The 26,660-nt window shown below is 33.5% G+C and overlaps 1 protein-coding gene across 5 annotated transcripts in view; it reads right to left on the bottom strand.

Moving 5' to 3' along the window:
* LOC117173214 (neurogenic protein mastermind) overlaps nt 1-26,660 on the bottom strand; it is a 758,065-nt gene that overhangs the window by 158,032 nt on the left and 573,373 nt on the right. The gene's annotated exons all lie outside the window — the stretch shown is intronic.

The following is a 26,660-nucleotide window of genomic DNA, read 5'->3' as shown; positions in this document are numbered from 1 at the left end:
TACTTTTTATATTCCAATATCCAATTTCATCTCATTCGTTTTACACCTCCTCTGATTGCCTGCACCCATAAATATTGTTCCGAATGCAATTTAAAATATACATCTTAATTACTTTTTAATAATAACTTATTTCCAATATAAAGGAACAAACATTTAAACTTCTTATCTGGTTTACAAAGTCATCAGTAAAAAATGTTATTCATTTGAACGTTCAGAACTGGAAGCGCATAGATCATACCACAAAATATGTTAATATTATGCCATATTTTTATGTAAAAAAAAGGAATAACCAGTGTCTAATTGTGATCCCTAATCATTTTATTTAAAGTGAATAAATGTAGTGATTCATAATTTATATGTAAATATAATATACTATTTAGTACAGTTTTACATCGATCTTAAAAGATCGATTCTTCTGATTCGATTTTTTTGCAGAATCGATCTTAATAAATTCGATCCTGGATCGATTCCTAAGTCGATCTTTTCGAGAGAATCGCCCATCCCTAGTACAAAGTTGCTAAAAAGATGAAAAACAAAAAATGACACTTAAATGAAAAAACCTATTATCAATAAACTTGACAAATTGCAAGTTCCTCTCTATAAACAATTATCCGATTCAAATAAATGCGCCAGAATAGTAAACAATCAGCGCAAAGACTTGACAGCCAACCGACGCTGTTTCTCCTGGTCGATACAAAATGGCATCATGTTCATAAAGGCAAAAAACATCTGTGCTGATTGTGATATAGCTTTTCAATTCAGCGAAAACAGTTAAACTTTAAAAGAAAAAGTTTACGCTGACTTTATTATTTATAACAGAGCCGCGCGTGTTCACAGGTGTGATTCACAAATCTCGTCGGCAGCTGATGAAGGAACGCACAGTGACTCAGACTAAATTGAAGAAAAAATGCAGAAAAAGAAACGCAAATTCTAAAACTACTTCGCATCTCTATTTTAAACCGTCTTAATCAATTCATCAGCATATTGTAAAGAGGCAAAATGACTTTAAATAATTATTTTTCATCATTTATTGGTATTCCGAGTAACCAATGGCATTTTAGTATGCTAGTCACTAGCATACTAGCAGCTAGTGCACAGAAAATCGGCGATCCTCCATCTTACACCGAAATCGATGTTCAAGTGAGTTGCAACAAATTTGAGCCACATAGGTTCATTTAGAGAATCTAGGGGAAAAACATCATTTAGACCATTTAGACACTGTTTTTTCTCATCCAGAGCAACGTGAAGTATCGAAATACAGTACAGTACAGTACAGTACAGTGAAGTACCGAAATACATTTGAGACTTGAGAATTGTTTCAAATGCTCATTAGGAGACCAATGAAATTTGAGCTGCAACAAATTTAACGCCGCGTTTTTCTGTGTGGTTTGTCAGCACTACGACAGTATTGACACGCCAGTACTTCCGAAAATTACAAGCCAGTAATGGCATAGTACTGGTCTAGTACAGAAAGTCAGTACTGGAACTCCGACAGGCTGTACTGGGTCAATAGTGGGTCGGTGATATACCATATACCTGGGATGTGCCGTAAAAATGCATATTGGTTCCACATATACACTGGAACTGGAACTGCGTTCATGTCCGCTCTCACTTATATCCTCTCGCGCTTATTATTCTCTCATAGCTATCATTTATATCCGCTTGGCATCCCCCAATTCGCAGTATCACATGATAAACAAGCCAATCAGCACGCAGCGCGGTGATTTCCCGACCGCTGAGGAGCATTGGTGGGATCCCCACCCGGGAGGATATAAGTACATTTTTACGTTCTCGAACGGAGGATATAAACGCGGTTTCAGTTTACCTGTTTAGTATGGATCCAATGAAAAAACATTCCTTGTACGAGCGTTCATGTTAAAGTGGCAGATAATCGTAAGATTCACGTAATATTATATATTTTTAAGGATTACATGCTCAAAAGAAGGTTATTTCTGGTCCGGACAAGCAGTAAAAAATGTATATTGGTTTCGCGAAACAGTAAGGGTACGTGGGTTAGCGTTCGCAGATGATAAGGTTGTTATGGCAGAGTCCATCGAAGACTTGCAAAGAATGTTGAATAAACTGAATGCAAGCATGAAGAGCATGGGCCTCAAAATTAATGCAAATAAAATAAAAATGATGAGACAATTGAACATGTTGATAAGATCGTGTATCTTGGTAGCTTATTTACTAGGGACAGGAAGAAGGAGGAGGAGTTAAATAGACGCATAAACGAAAGTAAGAAGGTTATTTTGTAGAGCAGGGCCCCTTATCAGAAGTAAAAATATATCAGATAAAGCTAAAATGGCAAAACATAACTCTGTATTTGTACCGACTGTACTATACGGTAGCGAGACACGGACCTACCAAGAAAAAGAGAAGAGTAAAGTTAATGCAATTGACATGAGATTCTTGCGCATGATATGCGGGAAAACCCTGATGGACAAAGTAAGTAACGAGATAATTCTAAAAGAATGTGGAATGTATGGTGTAGGACAACTATTTGAAACAAGAATAAATTTACTCTAAGCAAAAAAGTATTGAGTTCATTTGTTTCATTATACCTATTTGCGTGAAGTTTAATAAAATATTGAATTAAGAATATTATATTATCATGATAAGTAAGTAAAACTCTAACAAAATTCTTGATCCAAGTAAATTCATATACTTATTTTGACTGCTATTTTAATTGAAACAATATTCATGTTCTTGAGACGAGAAAATGAATGTATCTTATCAAGTTGACATGAAGTTGGTTCTCTTCGCCGCTAACAATTATTTTGAAATTCAATAATATTTAAATAATTCAAAACATTGGTGCACATAATCAATTTTATTTATGCAAATGTAGATAGAAATTTGCAACTTTGATAAACTACAAACTTTACGCTGACACACATATCAAATCACTCATAAAACTATTTAAAAAATTATAATTTTATTGCGTCGGTAAGTTTGTGTGGGTAAGAATTTAAAATTTTCAAATAGATTTAAAAAAGTGTTATTAATTTTGAAATAATTATGCAAGACTCAAAAGTAATTTCATTCCTAAAATTATTAAAAGGTTATAAATGTACTGCGTCTATAATTTTTTCCGCTGATTATTTGTATGTATTAATCTACTTAAAATTAAATCATTTCGAATTTTTTTAACCGTGAAACATTTTTGTAAATAATAAAAAATAAATATATGACAGCATAAAACAAAGTTATAAGCTTTAAAAAATGCTTAAAAACGCAATTATTACATTTTCTTGATAATTTAAAAAAATTTTATGAGTTTATAAACAAAATATTTAAGGAAAAAGAATTCAGTAACATTTTTTTAAAGTTTCTTGCACCACAAACGTTTCTTTACAGAATTCTTTTTTCTTCTGATTTCGAAGTATTATATACTTAAAATAAAAATAAAATATCGAGCACTTTTTTAAATGAGTAATATTTAAACTAGCGATCAGTTCTTTCTTACATATTTTTAATTATTTTTGTTTGGAATTGTTATTTTAAATTAAAAACTGAATTAAAAAGTACTATAAAATAATTACATAAATCGAAAACTATGCGTTTTACAGAGGTTTTTAAAAATCAGAAAATATTTATTTGTCACTGAGGTTATTAAAGCGTTTTTCTACTCAAAAGTTATTAATTTTTTATAAGCTTTAGATCATTTTTAAGCGGATTACATTTTTAAAGAAAAGAGTATTGAGCACATTGAAAAATAAGTAAAGTTCAATTATTTTTTGCATATTTTAAATTGTTATTTTAGAAAAGCAATTCCATATTCAAATTTTAGTAAACAATTTATGATCAAAGCATTCGATAAATTAAAAACTTTGTGGTTTATGTAAATTTTCGTATAGCAGAACATTATTTTTTGTCATTGATGTTATTAAAGAATTTTTGTACATGCAACTTTTTTTTATTATTCATTACCTTTGGATCGTTTTTAAGCTTTTTAAATATTTAGAAAAAAGTGTTAAGTCTCTTGTTAATTAAGTGAAACTTACTTCGCTTTTTCACATATTTTATATTATTGTTTAAGAAATTTTATTTTTCATTAAAAATTGAGTAAGAGAGTATTTTATACAATAAAAGAGATGGATAAATTGAAAACTGCGCATTTTATGGAGAATTTTTGTTTATTGTTCATTACTTTTAGATATTTTATAACATTTTTAAATATATTAAGAAAACAAAAGTATAGAGCCTTTTTTGAAATAAGTTAAATTCAATTCTAAAAATTTTATAAATAAAAAATGGTATATTAAAGTCTCTCGAAAATTTTCAAGTATCATCAGAAAGATGTTTTCTCAAAAGAAACATTGAGTTCCACAACGTTTAATTTGAAGATGGTTGAGGCTCACCATACGACTTCGTACGACACTGCCTTGAAATTCTCACTCGAGATTTTGTCACAGAGATCCAAGTGCTTCGATAGCGAAGTCGGTAGAGCGCGCGGTTAGGACACTAGTTTAGGTAGTTTAGGCAGGGTTCGAATCCTGGTGAAGTGCGATTTTTCAAAGAGATTAAGCGTGCTATTATATTTCTAAGTAACAGTGTGCGAGAATTACGTCTTTTAATAATTTAAAAAATGAAGATTATATAACAATAATTTAGAAAATAATTTTTTTTCATTGAGAAATAGTGTTCAGTTGAGGCTCATTCTATTGATCCTATCCTTTATATTCTTATATTAAGAAAACATATTCTTGAAGTGTATCAGAAATGATTTCTTGGAAGTGAACTATGTTCTGCATTTAAATACATCTCTATTTGAAGTAACACAATAAAGTTTTAGAATAATAAAATGTGATATTCTATCCAAGTGATACCTGCGATTGACTTGAATCATGTAACATTCACTTGATTCAAGAACAATTTTTTTTCATTGTAAAGAAGTATGCCAGAACAGGAAAGTATGGCGAAAAATAGTTAATAAAAAGAGCGTCAGTAGAGGGAATGACGCCGGAAACAAAAGATCTCGGAAAATAATGGACCCAAGTGGGAAACCTCGCATGACGAATTTGTGTGGATTTTCACTGGGTGTAATTGCTAGAGAGATTGAGCAGCAACCCGGGTCGGAGCAGTGGTGCAGAACGAACGTGTTATTTAAATAAATATCACGAGAATTCTGGATCAATCTAAAAATTTTATATCCCTTCCTCACATTACTCCCTTCCCCATCGATTGAGTCACGCCTACCCCGAAAGGGAAATGGCGGTAGGGCTTGAGCTCTCGTCTCATGACTTTGACGGCAATGTTGGAGGTAACATTGCTACTGACAGGGTTTCCCATGCCAAATAGGCTGATAACGAAGAGGAGAGGGACTAAGTAGAACACCAAAACCCATCAATGAAGAATGGAGAATATATTAGAGATTTTGAAACGCTTGTCGCTTCCCGAGGATCGTCGGGCCACCCCTGCAGCCACCGCTGGGGGCCACAGCATGCGGGACGGTGGCGATGGTGAGCTGCGAGATAGTCAGGCAGATCTCACTAATCAAACAGCTGACCAGCAAGAACATCTGCGACAAACGGTAGGCAGTGGAACATCAACTGTGCCTGCTGAGGATGCTTTAGCTAGCACTAGCTATTTGCAGCCAACCACCTCGACAGAAATACCGTGGGAGAGCATCAATTGGGATACCACAATGAAAGAGGAATTGGTGCTTCACTATTATGAAAGTGCGAAGTTTGAAACAAAGAAGGAAAAAGGATACAATTTAAGAACAAAATTTGCTGCAAAGTATCCTAATATACAAAAGGTCGCACTAAGAGATCTTATCGCTAAGGTGAAAGACATCAGGACTAATCTACATGTAACAGAAGACCGAAACATGGAGATTAAACAACAGGTTGATTTGGCGTGGAAAAACGACGGCAATGAACATCAGTTAGAGAAAGCCGCGACAAACGGTCAAGCAGGAGCAATTGATGTTCTTCCTCAACCTATTGATGATCCAACACCACCACATCCTCCAGAGGTGGATGACCTTATACAACATGAGACAGAAGCAGAGGTTCAGCAACCAAAAAGGGGACGAAAATGGACATACCATATAAACAGAGATGTTATGCGCCTTTATTTTTTGGCAGAGAAATGTGGGAAAAGTGTGAGGAGAGAACATCATAGACTCTTCTTACTTAAATACCCAGAGCTATTCACAAAAATAAATGAGCAGAATCTGACAGATCAAAAACGCTCAATATTTGTAAACAGACTGCTTTCGGCTGTTGAAATAGCTGCTATCAAAATGGAAGTGGAACGGCAGCTTCCTATTGATGAGCTCGCTTTGGAAGATGTGGATAACGAAGACTTGAATGATGCTGAAGGCATAGGTGCTAGGGATAATGAACATCATGCACCGGATCTATTAGAACTACATCCGGATATTACTAACGATGATGTAGATAGGGAAATCTCAGAAGAACTACAGCACCTGGAAAGGAATTTTGGTCATGCTTTACTAGAGTTCAGATATGTAGAACCAACACTGAGGCATTTTCTGCCCAAAATGAACATCACAAATCATCTGCGTACACTAATAGCACATCTCGAACGTAAGGTTTTACCCACGTATTTAAACGTAGCACAAAATACGTTAGAGGTGCAAACTCTTGTATACTGTGCAGCTGTAGCAACCGTTAGAACGTTGGGCCGAAAAACTAGGCCTGCAAATACAGTTTTTGTCCCAGCAAGGGATCGAGATTCACCATGGAAAATCAGGTTGGATATTGATGTCAGCAAAGTAAGGTTCAAATTGGGTCGATTAACTCAATATAAAAAAGGAAACAGAACCAGAAAGCTGATGAACCATGTTACTAAAATCACCCACCCTCGGCACATCGAGACAGTAACACTAGCAATATTGGATGAAATTTTAGACTCTCAACGACAGAGACTTGATGTTCTTACTGTCAGACTGCGTCGGTATAAGAAAAGTAATGCACGAAGGCAACAAAACCAAAACTTTCAGACAAATGAAAGAAGGTTCTATCATGAACTGAGAGTAAAGCCAAATAACCACCAAGGCACCGAAGTCCCTCAAATGGAAGATATGACTAACTACTGGTCAGGTGTTTGGGGTAAAATGAACAGATGCAATTTGGATACTGCGTGGTTCAAACTGGAGGAAGCAAGGGCAAGCAATTGCCCAGAAATGTATCTGACAAACAACACAGCTTTGGATGTTTCAGTTGTCTTGAAGAGGGCAAGTAATTGGAATGCTCCAGGTCCGGACATGGTACACAACTTCGGGTACAAGTACCTGACGAGTGTGCATCTTGCATTGGCAAGGTGTTTTCAGAAGATCATTGAACACCCAGATTTGATGCCAGGTTTTATGCTCCAAGGTACTACGTATATGATACCAAAAAACCAGACGCTCAAAATCCATCTGACTTTCGACCGACAGCCTGTCCTCCAACAATTTATAAATGTCTTACAGCTATCATTGCAGATAAGGTATATTCTCATTGTGACAAGAATGACATTCTTACAGAAGAACAAAAAGGATTTTGTAAAAACTCACGAGGCTGTAAAGATCTAGTTACTATAGACGCTGTTGCCATGACTCAAGCTCGTAAGCATCAAAGGAACTTACACATGGCATACATTGACTACAAGCAAGCGTTTCCTTCCGTTCCGCATGACTATTTGCTTGAAGTCTTAAAACTTTACAAAATCTGTCCACGCATTATTGACTTTCTAAGCCACGCGATGAGGCTTTGGGGTACAAGAATCAAGTATTTTAATCATGGACAACCAAGGACAACTAGATAAATACGCTTTACGACGGGTATATTTCAAGGAGACTCCTTCAGCGCACTATGGTTCTGTTTAGCATTGAATCCATTGAGCAAAACACTAAACAGCATGTCTCATGGGTTCAGAATTCATGATAATGAGGATGGTCATCAAGTGACCCATCTTCGTTACATGGATGACCTGAAGCTGTACGCTAGTTCTGGCCAGAAACTGCAGCAAGTGAATGATGTCACAAAGCAGTTTCCCAAATATATCCACATGGAGTTCGGACTAGATAAATGCAGAAAAGTGCATTTAATCAGAGGGGAATTAGGGACAGCAGAGTTAGAGAGCGAGTTCGAAAATGACATCGAGGCAATGGCTGCAGGCGAATCATATAAAAATCTGGGTATTCTTAAATCTAAAGGTATTCAGCATATGATAGTTACGACAAGCCTAATGACTGCCTTTACTACGAGACTCTGATTAATTATGAAGAGTTTTCTCAACTCGGCAAACAAAATCAGGGAGATCAACACATATGCCATCCCTGTCCTCACGTACTCCTTCGGGTTCTTAAAATGGTCTAACACCGATCTTGAAAAGTTAAACAGAATTCTTCGCGTAGAAATGACGAAGCACCGAATGCATCACAGAAATTTAGCGATTGAAAGGGTAGTTCTACCACGACATTTAGGGGGTAGGGGCGTTGTAGATGTCAAAAAACGGTGTGAGTCACAAGTTATACATTTACGACACTATTTTAGCAGCAAACGAAATGTTGCGCTTTACAGAACCATCTGTCAAGCGGATCTTGAATACACGCCGTTAAATTTGTCCTCAGATGGGGCCTTGAATATAAGGGCAGAAACCATAGAGGAATTAGAAATACAATGGAGGCAGAAAGCCATCCATGGCGAGCACCCCAATACGTTAGATCAAAGTTAAGGGGATAGGGAGGCATCTAATATTTGGCTAAGAAAGGGTGTTCTGTATCCAGAGACGGAAGGATTCGTCATTGCAATACAGGACAAGGTTGTCAGCACCAGGAATTATCGCAAACACGTGTTACATCAAGACGTGGTTGATCGGTGCCCATTATGTGGAGATACCAGCGAATCCATCGAGCACATTATTTATGGCTGTCGCGTAATGGCTCAGAGAGAATATACGCACAGACATAATGATGTAGCGGGCATTATACTTCAACAACTTGCCCTAAACCTAGGACTCTTAAAAGAATGGGTGCCCTTCTATAGATACATTCCAATGCCCGTTTTAGAAAGCGAAGATTACATCTTATATTGGGATGTTACTATCCAAACGGATCATTACATCCGAGCCAATCGACCTGACATCGTGATGCGAGGGGAAAAAAATGTGGAAGAGTCTACATCATCGACATTGCTTATCCGCTTAACCGAAATTTGCAGTCAACCTATACAACCAAGATCCACAAGTATAGCGAGTTAAGGCATGAAGTAAAGACCATATGGAGGAATGTGAATCAAGCAATCCATTCATCCCATTGTGATTTCGGCTACAGGCAATGTGCACGCAAGATGCACTGAACATCTTGAACATTTAGGAGTCAGTAGGGTATTGGCAGCAGCTCAGAAGGCGGTTTTATTAAACACCTGTCGCATTGTAAGGAACTTACTTGATCATCAGGAAGCAAGCGACTAAAACCCCGTGGAGTGGCAGATGGTAGCTCTAAGAAAGCATCCAGAAGTGACTGTTGTCGCCTCCAACGCTCGTGGCCGCTCGTAATTGTATACCTACAAGATCATCGCAGGAGGTTTCAAACGTCGTATTAAATCATTTGAAGCCCCGGTGGCTCAGTTGGTTAGACACTCGGACTTCACCTCAGAGGTCCGGGGTTCGATCCCTGAGCCGGTACCTCTAGAAATTTTTCAATGTACCTTTACCGAGGTTCCTGGTGGTTCGGAACCCACCTTAAGCTATAGGGTCCCCCTATCGTGTACTTGACTGCAACCCAGTCCGTCAATGATGGGGTAAAAACCAGGCTTTGTCCAATATGTAAGGGCAGACTGCTCTCATCAGATCACATGATTGCATTATAAAAATGCGTCCGTGACTAATGATATATACCTGAACAGCCCCGTGCAAAATGATCAAATAAAAATCCAACTCTAACAAAAAAAAATGCCTTCGACATATTGGACAGTATAAGCCTGCGACAACATTTCAACACAGAAATGTTTTTTTTTGTACCTGCTCAGTATAGAACCAATGAAAAAATACGCGCGTTCTTATTAAAGTGACAGATAATCGTAAAATTCATAAAATATTTGGTTGTTGTAAAAATTACAAGTTCAAAAATAGTTATGTCTGAACCAGATAAACAGTAAAAAATAATATTATATCCTTATGTACTTCTGCTTAGTATAGACGCAATGAAAAATGTCCAGTGTTTGCGCATTCATGTTAAAGTGACAGATAATCGTTAACTTCATAAAATTTTAGATATTTTCAAATATTACAAGCTCAAAAATGGATATTTCTGATCCGTCCGAGGGGTAAAAATAAATATTTTACCTGAATAAAGTGGCAGAACTAAGATTTTTGAACTTACAACAGTTGAAAATATCTACGGTTTTGTGAATTTTAGGATTAAATGTCACTTAAAGATGAACACGCGACCACAGGACATTTTTCCATTTGGTCTATGCTAAGCAGGTGTATATGTGGGTACAATATGCATTTTGCACAGCATATCCAGATCAGAAATAACTTTTTTAAAGCTTCTAATAGTTAAAGGTATATAAGATTTTGTGAATTTTAGGTGTATATGTCACTTTAACATAAACGCGCGACCATATGACATTTTTCCATTGGGTCTATACCAGTGGTCGGCACGCTCTTGTCCTGCGCAGGGTAGCCTGCCCAGGATGCCCTGTGACCTACTCTCAGGGCAGTACCTGCGAGCTTGGCCAGACCATCCCTTTCCTCAGGGGTCCTTTGTTAGAAAATGGGACAAAAATGTGAGATTAAAAAATTCGTAATTTTGCGATCAGTGACTTAAAAGTAATATATTTGGAATCTACGTATAGTTCCGATTCCAAAGACATGTAACTTTTTATAAAGGTTGAAAGTTCGAGAAGTATTTAGTATTAAATTGACTGTCAATCTGATGTTTCTTGATTATAAACTCCTTCAAATTTTTAACTTTTGTAGGCAAGTAATATATCATTGGAATCGGAAAAATTCGTAGATGCTGATAATGCTATTTTCAAATCGCTAATTGAAAAATTAAAAGTTTTAAAATTTCCTTACTTTGACATTCCTGTGGACAAAAGACCCTTGCTGGAGTAAGCTCACTCGCACTAAGGTACATGAATAGACCGAAAAGTAGTAGAAAAAATTAAGCAAAAAGTTTTCCGACCACTGGTCTATACTCTATACTAAGCAGGTATATAAGTGGATAAAATATGCCGTTTTCACAGTAAAAAAAAGGATCAACTTTGTTGCAGAGCATTTTGCTCCAGCGATCATTTTACTCTCAAGATCATAATAATTTTCTATTCGGATCAATTTGATCTCATTTTTTGGTTCATTTGTCAGACCAAACAAAATGGCCGCCAATTATTGGTGCGGACGTCATAACGACATAACCTAAAAATGGTATCTAACCGCACGCAAGTGACAACTACACTTAACAGGTGATATTTTCTAATATCAGATTTCGTTTTTTTTTCAACTTTTTAAGTACACTGCACGATCAGAAACCATAAAAAGCATGAAAATGAGCTAAAGTAATATAAAAACGTCAGCCATCTTGGCTTGACTTCATACATGATTCCGAATTAGATCATTATGATCTCAAAATTCGATCATTATCTTCAGCCGATCAAAACACTCTTGAATTCGGTAACATTTTTGTTGCAAATCAAAATGATATTGATTTCGGCATCATTTTGAACACTTTTTTTACTGTGTTTACTGCGTATCCGTGTCAGGAGTAACCTTTTTTGAGCCTTCGGCATCCCGTGTACACAGAAAAACGCTGGTGTTAAATTTTTTGCAGCTTAAATTTCATTGGACTCCCAATGAGCATTTGAGAGAATTTTCAGTCTCAAATTTGTTCCTCTGGACGTAGTTGCACATCTGGGCATCTAGGGGAATGTATCATTTGGAGACCGAATTTTGGCTCATGCCGAGAGTTGTGGAGTGCTGAACCGCGCTATAAACTACCTGCACACCTGCCAAAGCAACTATTCGCTTTGCGATATTAGACTAAATAATTGTTAATAAGGAAACTATTTGAAAAAATATTTACCTAATTTTCAACTTTCTTTCATTTAACAGTGCGTACTAGTTACTTAGAATAATATTATAACTTTCTAATGCAACTTCCAAATGTTAGATTTTCAACTTTCTTTCATTTAACAGTGCGTACTAGTTACTTAGAGTAATATTATAACTTTCTAATGCAACTTCACTTTGTTGAATACAGAAAATCTAGAAAATTTTTGTAAACAAATTAGATAAACAAATATATATATTAATCAGCCACAGCCAATCAGAATACAATTTCGTACACATACAAATACACAATTTAGCTTAAACAATTACATTAAATTATATTACATTACATACGAAACACTCGCACGCTTTTAACAATATCAACGCTATTAAAAATCGAAAACGCTATCGACGGGTTTCGAACTACCTAACCGAAGTTTAACGCGTTCTATGGCCTACGACGTAAGCCTCGTGGCTAGCCTAACAGTTGGCTTACCGGAAAAAAATCTCGACTATAAACTTGAAGTATGACTACATCAGGGCTGTGCAAAAAATATCTGGGGCCCGTTCCAGCTAAATTTTTTATTGTAACATTTAATTGATGAGTCAGTTTTTAAATTAATGAGAAGTAAATAAAAACATTGAATGATTTTTTATTTAAAATTTTCTAACCTTGAAACCCTGAATTATTTAATTTTTAATATTTTAAATGTTTGCATCGTCTACTTATTTAAAATCTTTTTTATGTAAAATATTCAAGCCATTAAAATTGAGCATTAAAAACCTGAAAATTAAGTTTATATAAAATCTGTGAAATCAAATTAGGTTAAAATTTCAGGAATTAAATCAAATGTACAAGCTAACACGCTTTACAGGATTTATTAATTATATTGCATGAAACTTATGTATATGAAAATATGAATAACACACATAACTTGAGAAAATTTGGAATATCTCTTCTTGGAATAAGTCTTTATTCAAGATTTTCAATTAAAGATACTTTCATTTTTAATATGAGCAATTTATCATGTAGTTTCGAATGTTCTTTACCTAATTTAATTTTAAATACTCACAATTAAGCAATCTACAATATTGAAATGTATAAATAAAAATGTTAGATAATTTTGAAGATCTAAACTTAAGTTTTCAACTCTACATCTTCCAAATTGAAGAAATTTTTCTTCTATATCATCAGAATTAAAACTGTTTTAATGGTGAAACTTACATAATTCTTAACGTTTAATTTGAAAAATTCAAAAAAATTTTAATTTTAAAGATTTATGAATAAAAATTCTTAAATTTGAATGATTTTTAAGATAATAAGTCAAGTTTTAAATTCTAATTCTTCCAAATTGAATAAGTACCAATTTGCAAAATATAAATAAATCAATTAATTTGTTTGAGTAATTTTTTCTAATGATTAATTAGATTGATTTATTTTTCAATTCAATCAAATGGTGCCGTATTATTCAACTAGAAATTTGATTTTACCATTTGAATTCTAAATCGAAGGAGTGGCTAGATTCATTGAACTTCGCCGATACTACATTTTCCGTAAGGTTTTATAGAAATATATTTTATTCTCTTGAATACAAAATTTATAATTGTTGAGTAATTGTCAAAAATTCAATTTTTTACCTATATAGCCTTATCCATTCAACTGATTATTACGTATTTTACTGAGAAATTTGCACACATATTGTCAATACATGCTGAAAATGTTTTCGATATCTAGAATAGTTTCTAAAATTTGACCATTTATGACATTTATGAATTTTCATTCATCACACTCAATACCTAAAATTTTTAAACTATTCAAGATATCAACAATTTAAATTTTTAATTGCAAATTTTAATTTCAAAAAGGAATAAGGTACGAAAAAGTAATGATCATAAGGGTATAAGACTTAGGAATATAAAGAATTTATTTTACTGAACATTTTCTTTCATTTCTTACAAATAATAAATGTCCTCATAAATCAATTAAACCCCGTTTTTCCTGCTGAATACGTGGAAAACAATTTTTACATCCCACTGAACGGAAGAAAAAGCCACAAAAAGAAGAAGACAAAAACCACTAAAATGTCAGCACTCAGGCTTATATCAGGGGCGTCAACTTCGATTCATGGTAATTACATTTTTAATTTCCTACTTTAATGAAAATTATTTTATTTTGCAATTTTACAAGCTAATATTTATAATGAGCATAAAACGACAATGAGGACTGTAAGCAATTTGAAAATTCAACACCTTTTTCCAAATTAGAAAATTGGTGAATATCTTCGAGGTGCTCAGTACTTGCATACGATCCTGAAAGATTGTGGAGGCAATGGATGATACTGCGTGACTATCGGTTTACAAAACGGTCGAATAAAGTCTAACGTAAAAAAAATGGAAAGCTCGCTTACAGTGGACAAACTTTCATAAAGTATGCAGGAGATTATAACATAACCAAAATTAATTTGTCTCTAGAATACATTTAAAATTTTACCAAACCTTTAAGTAAATAATGCATTTTTACCCAGAAAGAATAACCGAAATTTATCATTCTGTAACCGATTTTGAGGGAATTATTGTCATTGCATGATTTAAAGTTTACTTGACTTTACATTTGCAAACATTACTTAACAAGCATGAAACTTTATCCAATTTTTCCTGATTGTGTAACAGAATAGTTTTCAATAATTACATCACGTGCATTAATGATTACTTTTGAAAATCTTTACTGTACATTTGGAAAATTCAATCTGCGTTATTAAAATTATTAAAAATAGTACCCGGGAGATAGCGTAAACTTTAAGTATATCTATAAATAGTACATGTAGCTGTAAAAATGTATTTTATATCAAGTGAATTTACTCCTTGAACGGAAATTTTGCAAACTTTTAGAAGAAAAATCTATTCAATAATTTAAAATATCCCAAATTTCAAACCCATGATATAAATGCAATTTTAAATAACTCCGATTTCAACTTTTTTTAATGTTAAGCTCATTTGTTAACTTTTTCAATTATGAAATCAGTCAGTTGCTAATTTATAATTCTAAGATCATTAAATAAAAAAATGTTTCACTTTAGATCTTCTAAATATGTTAAAAGTTAAAGATATTACGGATGTTAATGTTAAAAAATGAACTCTTTTAATTCGAGTAGTAAAAAGTAAATGTAAACATTCGACTGAAATTTCATAAAATATTTTCTTTTTAAAATAATTTCAAATGAATAGATTTATAATTAAATGCTATTATTGAATTTCAAATCCTATTTTCAAATATAGTTTCAGATAAAAAGAGGAAATTTTTTCAATATTTGGCGATATTTGACTGTTTATTTAAAATGAGCAATCATAAATCAAATATTCAAAAATAAACAATTTATAACTGAATTTTATGAATTAGAAACCCTTAAATATCTAGAATTTCAACGTGCTAAATTTAAACTTTGCAGGTTAGAATTTTAATTGTTTCATTTTGTTGAAATTTCAATTTGCAAATTAAAGTTTGGAATTTTGATATAGAAATAACAATAGAACAATTATTATTTTGAAAAGATTTAAAATTAAATTAATTTGAGTTCTAATTTAAAGTGTGTTTTTTCATTTTAAACCACCAATTAACCAATTCGCACTTTTTAAAATTTATATACTTTAAAATTAAAAATTTTGTAGTTTAGCGTTATTTAATTTAAAATTGTTTCCATTTTAAATGCGTACATTAATGAGTGTTTGAATTAAAAAAGGTTTAAGCTTCGATTTTAAAAGTGCAAAAATTCAAAAGATTTAATTTCAAAACTCAGAACCATAACACGATCATAACGTATCGATAAAAAATAGCAGAAAAAGAGCACAAGAAATTTCTCTGACTTTGACTTTAATGTTGGTGTTAGTAGACACAATTATTCTTCGCTCTATGTTTTGATAAATAAATTTCAAAGATTTCCCAGCTTCCGATTGGCTGGTAATAAAACGGAGATATTCAACTCATTATACGCTTTTAGCATTGGCTCGTATAATTTTATAATAATAATGTTACGCGAAAAGTAAAAATTATATTTAAATTTATGGCTATAGCTTTCCCGGATCTGTTTACAAATTCCTGACAGTTTTGCGGATTTTTCTTTTTACACAAAATTCACGACAAATTCCCGGATCTCTAGACACCCTGAAATGACATACATAATTTTGTGAGTGCGACTCCTAGTTCAATACCGTGGCAGTGTGCCTATGCGAAGGCGTGATCTTCAACGCGGCCTTTGCAAAGAATGCGATATTCTGCAGTGATAAATGGAATATTTTTAGTGTTAATTCCGATAAATTATGTAATTTTCTTCTTCTAAGAGCTACAAATTGCTACTCAAAGTAATATAAGCATTAAAAACTTTGATTCTATCCTTCTATTGCGAAATATAGATACACGGAGAAAAATGGGTGGTCAAAGTAAGATGGTCAAGAGAGCCAGACAGTCGTTCCACATGGTCGAACGTCCTTCCAATTTTTGTTCGACATGGTTAAAAAGAATCTTATTTGATGGGCAGTCTGACTTTTATAAGAACATCAGACTCACTATTAGGGACAACTAAGGTATCCTTTTCGGGTTGGTCAATACGCACATATTGTTTTCACTCATTTCGAACATCCATGAAGGAGCAGATAAGCCATCGCGTAAGGTCAATTGCTTGATTTTTGCGCGTCAATCAACCGCGTGAAAATTTAAAGGGTATCGCTAATTGGTTCCAATTAAATAGTATAACCGACTCGTAGACCGCGTGGTGAAAAAAAGGCTATCCGTTAAAAAAAAGTGTTTACCTACTATTCCCGTGTAAAGTGAGTGCTTCTATTGAGGATTCGTTAAAAATAGTTTATTCTGTAAGTACTTGTTTTAAATACGATCCATTCGAAAGTCTGAGAAAATCAGATCGGCCATGCGAGATTTCCAAACCGACCTTTCACAGCTTCAGATGACAGAGACGACGGTCCTAGACAATCGAGTCGACTTTCTGAGATTGTCGATTTGGACCTCTTGTTTTTACCATCTAGAGATAGTCGCTTTAGCCATATTAAAGAGCTGTTCTATAGTCGACCCTGCAATATCATCTGTCTGCACATTTATATGGCCAAACAGACCTTCTATTTTTCTCCGTGTGGTAAAAGATAGGGTGATTTTTAATAAATAGAGCAGCAAAAGATTTCCCCTATGAAAGTATGAATACTTCGATTTCAAGTTCAAGTTTGGATACTTTAAATTTTAAAAGTTCAGTTTTTGGAGACACTTTCGCAGAGAAAGAAATGATTGAGAATAAGAATGGAAAACTGAAAAATTAGTAATACAGTACATACACTGAAAAAAATGCTATAGGTGTTGTAGCCAGAAATATTTTGCTGGGGAGATATAGCTGAATTTGCAATAAAGTTGAGGTAGGACTCCAAACTAGATGGCGAAGATATATAAACCGTCTGTCTTCTGCACTGAAAATTTTTTGAGCAAGCAGCTGACTTCTTAGTGGCAACGCAGCGCCACCACGACACTTGGTGCAGTGGACAGATCACACTTAAGTAAGCTATAGTACCAAACGCGCGAGCTGATCCTTTCCCGTGTGTTGGGAACGCAGCAGTCCCACAAAAGAGAATGAAATGGCCCCACGAGTATAAACTATATGTATAACTACATGTGCACGAAAGGATACGTACTGAGTTGCAGGCGAGCAGCGCGCAACGCAATTGGTGTTCCAGCTCCACCGCGTGGGGGAGCAGCTCGCCCAAAAAATTTTCAGTGTGCCGACAGAAAATTTGGGAGATAATTCTATCTTCATTCGCTAAACATTCTAGCAGTCATGATCAAACAGCATATTTCCTATAATTAGTTTGCTCGTAGAGCTAATCCTTTTAGACGCAGCAGCTATATCCCTCTACATAGAAAATCTAGATTATGTGGCTATACGAGTATTGCAATATAAGAAACTTAATTTTGCAAGTAAAAATGAACTCAAAGTAATTTTTTATTCATTCATATGTACAAATATTAATTATGTATTAAAAATTCTAACCTAAAATAATTGTAACATCAGTTTTATGTCTATAAATTGAAATGCATTTTCAAAATTACTGCCTTGCATTAGTTCGCACAACACTAACAGCCGGCCTTTCCGTAAATGCAAGAAACTCGTGCCTCGTGTCTTGTGTCTTGTGAGAGTAAAAAATTAATAATCTAAACAGTAATGCAACGAGAATGAGGAAAACTATTATGGAAATATACACTGAAAAAAATGTTCTATTTGCCCCAGCTAACTGTTTAAATGGATTTCGTCTTCCAAGGAAATATAGCTGTGTCATCTAGATTTCTAGCTGTTTTACGTAAATTTGTCATCTAGAAATTATCTATCTAATTTACCTAGATAATTTCTAGGTGGCGAATTTAGCTAAAACAGCTAGAAATCTAGGTGACACAGCTATATTTTCTTGGAAGACGAAATCCAGCTAAACGGTGAGCTGGGACAGTTAGACCATTTTTTTCAGTGTACCTATTGTACATATTGATATGTCTTGATTATAACTTGTTGTTTTCAGTTAAAGATTTTTAATTATTAAGTCATGTATGTATCGAATATGTAAATAAATAAAAAATATTATCTTAAAAAATCATAGGCACTTAGCCAGTAATCGCAACTAGATGGGCTGTTAAGTTTTGCTATATTTTTCACCTAGAATGTCTAGCTCAACCTGGTTAGGTGTGACACCTATACTTGTTTAGCTATAGAAATATAAGCAAGATAGCTAAATTTTCTAGGTAATATACCTAAACGTTTTTTTTAGTGTAGAGAAGAAAAGAGCGATTTCCATAAGAAATAGTCATTAAAGAGCGCAGTCGTCATCGCTGACAACGTCGCGTCTTGGAAAGTTACAGTATTTATTATAGATATGTGTGATTCAAATTGGATTTGCGTTAGTGTATAAAACGACAACACTTTCAGCGTTGGTGTACTCGGCTACACCTGAATGTGTGAGTGTGCTGATTATATCTAAATGTTTAATGTTCATTCCACAATGCTTGTGCATGCTCGCGTTGAAATCGATCTGTTTGTAACCTACATCGTATCGGTGCATGGTACAGTCGCAAGTAAAATGTACAGAATACAGGATTTTCAACACACCAGATTAATTCACTCAAAATTCGTTCCATGACCATATAAGGATAATGTAAAGTTAAATTCATGCCGCAATCATGGCGAAGTATGAGTGCGAGTGCGACGCTTCCACAGTATAAAAAAGTGTTGAAAATGATACCGAAATCAATATCATTTTGATATGCAACAAAAATGATACTGATTTCAAAAGCATTTTGACGGGCCGCAGTGAATGATCGACTTTTGAGATCATAATGATGATCTGATTCGGGATAATGTATGAAGTCATACCAAGTTGGCTGACGTTCTAAGAGTACTTTAGCTCATGTGCAAGTTTTTTGTGGTTTCTGATCGTGCAGTGTACTTGAAAAGTTAGAAAAATAACGAAATCTGATATTAGGTAATATCACCTGTTAAGTTTAGTTTTCACTTGTGTGTGGTTAGATACAATTTTTAGGTGATGTCGTTATGACACCGGCGCCAAGAATTGGCGGCCATTTTGTTTAGTCTGACAAATGAACCAACAATTGAGATCAAATTGATACGAATAAACAGATCATTATGATATCGAGAGCCAAATGATCGTTGGAGTAATATGCTCGGCAACCAAATTGATCCTTTTTTTTACTGTGTAGATGGGGCACATAAAGCGTCACTTCCGCATTCTTGGATATGACCTTCAGGAATTTGGCTTTACTGTTTATGTATTTATTCTATTATCATCAGGTTGGTAGACAGCTGATAATAGGAAAAAAAATTTTCACAAACTTTAATAAAAAGGCTAACATTTCTATATCAAATTGAGTTTGTCATAATGTCCATTTAGATTAGATGGAATGTTTACTTTTTTTTAAATATCGATCGAAAATATGGCTACACTTCCGAAAAGCGCATACTTCCGATTAATTTCAAACTCCGTCTACCTATGTATTTTGAAGCGCCGATTACGAATATCATAACGAAAACAGGTGAAAACTATGAAAAACCTATAAAAGTCATGGTTTTTCAAATTTGTCTCGGTGCAGAAAATTTCAGGAAAGTTTGTAGACAAAAGTTGTAGATCCAATAAAAACATACATGGTTTAAGCTGAAAACTTTTTCTCTAGGATTGATAGTTTCTAATAAAATGGCTATTGAAATTTAGTAAGTGCAACAACAAGCCAGTTGTTAACAGTAAGTATTAGGCCATTCTGTAACTGTTCATAGAAATAATGTTGGACAAACCCCTGCCCGTTCCCAACATTGCGCTGGGGGCGGAAATGCACTCGTGTAACTAGTCACAAAAATAATAAAGGTCACACCCCTAACCTTTTCCAAAGTGTTTAAGCCTTCGGCAAGATGACCGATACTGCACTTAAATTTGTTACACTTGAAAAAATGTATCACTAATTTTCTCGGAAAATATAACTCGTAGAGAAAAGTGGACGAAACAAAAAATATGTATGTCGGGGAGAAGTACAATTTTATTGGAAACATTTTCTAAAAATTTGCGTTTTGGCTGATATAAATGCAAAAACCCACGATGTTTATGGGTTTTTCCTGATTTCCACAATGAAAATAGAATTTGCAGCAATTTTCATGATGACACTCGTAAGCAGCGTGTCAATATCTATGAGTGTAGCATCCAAGGTATGCCCATTTCTGAAGTTTATCCAAAAATATATTGAAAAACTCGAAACCTAGAATTGCAATGCAATAATACGTAGCCTGAAAAGTGTTCCATTTTGTGAAAAAAGAATATTCCTCGATCTCTCTATAGTAGCTTAGTCGACAATCGTGAGAGACCTGGTTCGATTAGCAACCCCGTGTGCAAAAATGTCGTGGCAGTTTTGAATCATGCTAAAGCCAGTGTAGTTCTTCTCAATCCTGTCTATTCACGCAATAAATACCACATTCCTGGGGAAACTCATCAATTTTAATGTTTTTAAAAGAAGGGAATCCCAGAGAACCAACAAACTATAGACCTATTGTCCTAGCTAACACAATCACAAACAATTTTACACAAATATTACAAGCAAGACTGATAGAATAGGAAAAGTAATGCCATTTGATGACGGAAACGCAGGCGGGTTTTCGCTAAGGAAAAGGGTGCACTGGTCACATTGTTTCGCTGTCAACTATTTCACACATGTACCTTCAAAAATCGAAGAGACACTTTTATGCCATCTTTGTAGACTTTAAACAAGCCTTGTCTGTAAGGGCAGATGGAGAGTTCACAAAATTTATATCGATCACTGAAGGCTTGCTACAGAGAGAAATACTGAGTCCTACATTATTTAACGTACTTACGTCGGACGTTGAAATTTTTTCAGGGATAGGGGTTTTGTTGGCCTTAGAATTTTTGGAAATATAGACTTACTCATTTTATTATATGTGGATGATGTCATTATTCTAGCTGACGCCTGGGTGGATGCAAATAGGAAGCTGTGTGTATTGCGGGAGTACTGTGTTTTAAATAAAATGGCAGTGAATTTAGATAAAAGGAAAGTTATGATTTTTAAGCAAGGCAGGATTGATAAGAAAATCACTAACGTCAAATTTTCAGATAAACCTCTAAAAAATAGTAAGTTATTTCACTTATCTATTTTCAAGAACTGCCCTTTTCGCAAAAGCTTCGGACACGGTAGTAATTAATGCGAAAATTGCAAATCCTTCGGTTTTGAGGAATATAGTTAAAACGAAATGTAACGATGTTAAATCAATTGACAAAAAAATGTTCACTCGTTTAGCCTGAACACATTAATTTATGCGGCACAAGTTTGGAATCCGTTTTATTTGGAAAAGTTAAAAAAAGTACAAATCTTGTAAAATTGTCGGAAATGAACGACGATAGAATTCCAAAAATTTGTTTGAACCGAATTTTACTAAATAGGCATACTAAGGATTTCAAATAAAACTAGATAGCTCAATTAGATTCGATTCTTTGACACGCTCGCATTTATGTAGACTAGAATGATTTGAGCCCCGGCTTGCTCAAAACACAAATTCCGCAATACGTTGAGCTGTATGCAATTTTCTTGTCTGAGCAGTATACTGAACGATTAGAAAAGTCTAAATTCAGTGTACTATAAAAATCTCTCATCTCGGGAATATTGCAAGCTGAAAAATATATTTTCCTTTATCTACCATATTTCTGTTAAAGAACTTTAGTGCAAATTAGAATGGCGTCTACGCATATTATTATATATGTCTGATTTAAACATTTCTGCTGTCTAGTCCCAGTCTTGGCACTATCTAGAAGATCGTTAAGAATTTTAATGTATGTAGACTGTATAGATTTTACCTAGTTTCTATATAGAATCACGACTTTAAAGAAGGAAATTCAGAAATAAATAATTTTGGAATAAAAAATTTAGGAAATAACAATACATAATTGCATAAATGCTCCAGTAATAATTCAATGTATACTATTACATATTTCAGAAAACAAACAATAATTATTGAAGTTAATTCAAATCTTAATATATGAACTGTATTATTAATAGTGATGCCGTCCGAGACGAGAAATACCGAGCCTGGCTCGCTTTCGTCTCGTTCATTCCTCGATTCCGTCTTGTTTTCCTTAGCCCATTTCTCGGTTTGTCTCGTCAATTTCTTCCTCGTCCCGTCTCGTCCTTACTCGGTCTCGCCTCGATTTTTCGGAGGAATGGAACAGATGTGTGCTGGTGGAGCGGGCAGCTCGAAGGAGCATTCTTTTGCCACTCTGTCGCGCTAATACTAATGCGGGTTCTTTAATGAATAGTTACAGTCTAAATATGCTTACATATTATATTTTTTTGTCTATTACTGATTAATTTGATATTAAAGATGACTATTTTTTTACCATTTAACAGATTCAACTTTACTGAATCAGTATATCATTTTTTCCAATGAAACGCTTATTTTGCCAATTATAAGAATAGAATATATGAAATAAAAAGTTGAAAATATAGGTATGTCCCAGGTAGAAATTGCCGCTTTATGCCTAAACTAAATATTGACTCTCACGAGGCCGCAGCCAGATTTCCTAGCTGGAAGAATCTAGACTTTCCCTCTGCTAACCCTCGACAGGTTATTGTCGTGTGCTACTTGTCTAACATAATTTATATACTCACTTTTTAGCACTAAATTTTTTAATTAAACTAGATAAAAAGCTTTATTCATAAAGATATATTTCAAAAATAATTTCTATCAATTAATTATTTTCTTGAGGGGACCTTGTAAAGCCCTCGACAGATAAAACGGGTAATGCAACTGTGAGTGCAAAAAAGTACATTTATGTTCTTATACTTAATTATACTTCAATTTAAAAAATTTTTTAAGTCAAAAAATTACCGAGATTAAAACTTTAAAAAATTTCATTTTTTTCTGAAATAATTATAAACATTTGGTGCCTTAGAAATTTGAAAAGAATTTTTCTTAAAGATCGATTTAATTTTAAATCACGTAAGTACGTTTGAAAATCATATATAACAAATCGAGCTTCAAAAACCTTTTTTCCTAATTTCTAAAGTATCGGATTAATGCCGTTAAGCAGTTATGATACCGCACTCAGCGTGGCATCGTAGCTAAGGGGATTAAGCGTTCCACTTATACGCCTGCGGTGTGTGTGTGTGTGTTCGATTCTCCGCGCTTGCGGATATTTTAATAAACTGCGTTTGTCTTTAGTTATTAGTAATAAGTCTTCTCTAGTCAAATTTAACAATAAGTTTAGTTTTAGAATAACGTGCGGAGTATAGTTAATAATAGAATGTCAATAAAAATACGAGAAAACGGAGGAGTGTTTGTCAGAGGCTACAGAAAGGTGTAATAAAATCCATAGATTAAACTTTTGCAAAGAAAATGTATTTTACAATTGGATTAATATTTTCCTTCTTTGAATCAAAAATTTCTGGTAATAGATTACGACAATGTGCTGGTTAAACTTTAATACTACTGCAACCATAGCAACACACTTCAGAATTTAAAGCATGATCAATTTTTTAATAATTTATTAATATTTTATTTGAATCAACAAAGTAAGAAACAATAGAAGATGCACTTGAATAATAGTGTGAGGGACTATCTGGATTCTATAAAGACCGTATTAATAGGCCGTTATTGGGTTGCCCACTCATGACCTCGCTAGCTGAGCGTAACGCTTTCGCTTGCGCCCTCGATAGATTGCCACTTTAGGGCCTCCATAGAAAATAGGAAATCTACACAGGGCCTCTTAAGAACCAACTTATATTTGTTTATTCAGGTGTATACAAATTTTTATAATTCGAAAACGCATAATCACTGACAATTTTCCTTTGCGGACCCTTAAAAGGTTAATATCTGAAAGTACGACTAAGTCGGAATGAAATAAAAAAAGCTTAATTGCAGAGTTTTGGAAAAATCGTGAATGTTGTTTGTGTGTATTACTCACGATAATGAGACCACAACTTTTTCAAATAATTCATCGGGTTTTGTAAATATCTCTAAAATTTTCACAAAAAATTGATTTTTACTACAATTTCAAAAGATTAACCTATCAAGGCCCATGCAAAAAAGATTTCACATAAATTTCAAGATCTATCATAGAATTTACACACTTTAAAAGATTTCAAGAAATACACAAAGATTTAAATCTATTTATAGGATTGCAAAATTTATTAAAATGTTTTCATGTTTTAAAATTATTAAAACAGATTTCTAAAATATTTCAAAGAATTGATCAGGCTTTTTAAATATATCTAAAAATTTTACAAAGAATTCAATTTTGCTAAAATTTCAAAATATTATGAAAGATTTCACACGAATTTCCAGATATAACACAAATTTTCCACGCTTTAAAAGGTTTCAAGAAATGCACAAAGATTTTAATGTATTTATTGGATTGCACAAATATTACAAATATTTTCATGTTTTAAAATTATTAACACAGATTTCTAAAATATTTCACAAATATTTCAAAGAATTGATCGTGCTTATTAAATATTTCTAAAAATTTCACCAAGATTTCAAGTTTGCTATAATTGTAAAAGATTAAAAAGGTTTCGCATAAATTTCGAGAGCTAACATAGACTTTACGCGCTTTAGAAGATTTCAAGAAATTCACAAAGATTTTAATATATTTAAAGGATTGTACACAGATTTAAAATATTTTCATGTTTTAAATTATTATAAAAGATTTCTAATGATTTTACAACTTTTTTAAAGAACTGATCGGGTTTTGTAAATATCTCTAAAAGTTTCAAAAAGAATGCAATTTTTCTACAATTTTAAAAGACAAAAAGATTTCACATAAATTTCAAGATCTATCATAGAATTTACACTCTTTAAAAGATCTCGAGAAATTCACAAACATATTAATCTATTAATAGGATTGCTAATCTATTAATAGGATTGCACAAATATTTCAAAGAATTGACCGGGCTTTTTAAATATTTGTAAAAATTTCACAAAGAATTCAATTTTGCTACAACTTTAAAAGATTAAAAAAGGTTTCACATACATTTTAAGATCTAACATAGACTTTACACGCTTTAGAAGATTTCAAGAAATTCACCAAGATTTTAATCTATTCAAGGCATTCACAAAGATTAAAAATATTTTCATTTTTTTAAATTATTACAACAGATTTCTAAAAGATTTCACAACTTTTTCAAAGAATTGATCGGGTTTTGTAAATATCTCTAAAAGCTTCACAAAGAATTCAATTTTGCCACAATTTTCCAAACGTTTTTCCAAATAAAAAATATCGTGTTTTATATAAAATGTATTAGGATGGAACAAATAATCTGATTTCGTCCTGAGCTAAGGCGTTTCCGATTTATATAATGTTCAAGGGCACGCTCTTCGTGACCACGTGACCAAACTAGTCCCCGGATATAAGCATTTTTTTTGGTGTTCACTATGTCCACACGGATTGAGATATCGTGTTTAAAATTTGACAGATTTAATAAAAAGCACTAAAGAACGTTTGTATACTTCAATATGTTTATAGTTTTAAAGAAAGTTTATTTATAAATCGATGAAATAGGATATTACCATTCGAGTTATAGCACTATGCTATTGAGCACTGACACCAATTTTGGACTAAATCGTCTAAACCTTAAAAAAATTAATGTCAGCAATAAAATGTGCACATTCGTTGCAAATTAGCAAATAAGTATCTGCATACACGTAACCTATCATTATTTTTGGAGCATTTTGAGCGATTTCTAGCGGAGCGAAAAAGAAACTTTTTACGTCGATAAAGTCGACATCACGTGACTAAGTTCATTCATAAAAGTTTTGTATGGAGAATGAAATTATTTTCATTTTTTTTCGGTCCTCACTACGTCCAAACGGATTGAGATATCGTGTTCAGGATTTAAGAAGTTATACCGAAAGCACTAAAGAACGTTTGTATATATCAAAATATTCATAATTACGAAGAAAGTTACCTAGTAAAATACTACAGGAATAGGAAATAAACTTTTAACGTCGATAAAGTAGATGTCTCGATTTAAAAAATCGAGGAACATCTTAGAATGTGATACTCGAAAATCCGTCCAAGTCGCATCTTGAGAAACGTGCATTTTC

This window comes from Belonocnema kinseyi, chromosome 5, assembly GCF_010883055.1.
Source record: "Belonocnema kinseyi isolate 2016_QV_RU_SX_M_011 chromosome 5, B_treatae_v1, whole genome shotgun sequence".
Classification (NCBI taxonomy): Eukaryota; Metazoa; Arthropoda; class Insecta; order Hymenoptera; family Cynipidae; genus Belonocnema; species Belonocnema kinseyi.
The sequence above is the reverse complement of the archived record's forward strand: the minus strand, read 5'-3'. Positions and strand labels throughout refer to the sequence as shown.